This window comes from Tupaia chinensis, unplaced genomic scaffold, assembly GCF_000334495.1.
Source record: "Tupaia chinensis unplaced genomic scaffold, TupChi_1.0 Scaffold000178_1, whole genome shotgun sequence".
Lineage (NCBI taxonomy): Eukaryota > Metazoa > Chordata > Mammalia > Scandentia > Tupaiidae > Tupaia > Tupaia belangeri.
This window is the reverse complement of record NW_006159653.1, coordinates 1306647-1307588: the sequence shown is the minus strand read 5'-3', so window position 1 is coordinate 1307588 and position 942 is coordinate 1306647.

The window sequence follows — 942 nt, the reverse complement described above, 5'->3', positions numbered from 1 at the left end:
GGCTCGAGAGGGGCGCCGACCGCCGGCCCAGACGCATGCTGGTGGCCGAGGAGCTGGAACCCCGCGACGGTCCTCAGGGGCCTGGAACTCCTGCCGCCTACGGGGCGAGAACTTGACGGGAGCCCCCGGGCGCCGGGACGGAAATGGCAGCCGGCCTTCGGATTGGAGCTGCGTGGGACCGCTTCTGCCCTGGCCGTGCGGCGCCCTTAGCACTGAAGGGGTCGGTGGCCCTGGGCCGGCCGGCCGCCTTGGAGGCGGAGCGGGATGTCCAGATGGGAGTCTGCTCCTCGTGCTTGCCGGTGCTGCAGTCTGTGCAGAGGTCCTGGCCACGCCAGGCGCTCGGATCAGTGACCGCGCTGCCGTGTTTCCTGAGCAGTTCTGGCGACACTTGGAAGCCAGTTACTGTGCAGGTTATTCGCTTTCCAGGACAAAAACTGGCAGAGCTGTTGAGCTGTATCTTGTGAATGAAGCGTGTGTAACTGACGTGGATTGATCTGACTTCATCTGATGCGTGCACTCAGTTAAAAAGTGTTTTAGTAAGCCAGTGGTCACCTTTTTCAACGTTTTATTTTCCTTTTCTCCTCCTAGAGTGGGAACTGAGAAGAAACCCAAGTGCGAATTGTGGGACAAATGATCTAATGGCACCACAGAAAAGGAACACCTTCGGCCTTCTACAGAACTGTTTTTAAAAAGGCAGCAAACGGGGCACCCCTGGAGGCCAGACCCAGGGCTTGCAGTGAGGCCAGTGGAAGAGAGGGGACTGCAGCCGGGCTGTCCCCCCTGGGGTGATTTCTCACTTTCATCCAGACCCCAAACACATACACCCTAAGGCAAAAACCTCAGTTTTTAAAAAACGGGGGGTGGGGGGGACGACAGGGACACAACAGCAGTTAGTGTAATGGCTGTGTCACTGGAGTCCCAAGTAGTTCAACACGGTTAGGA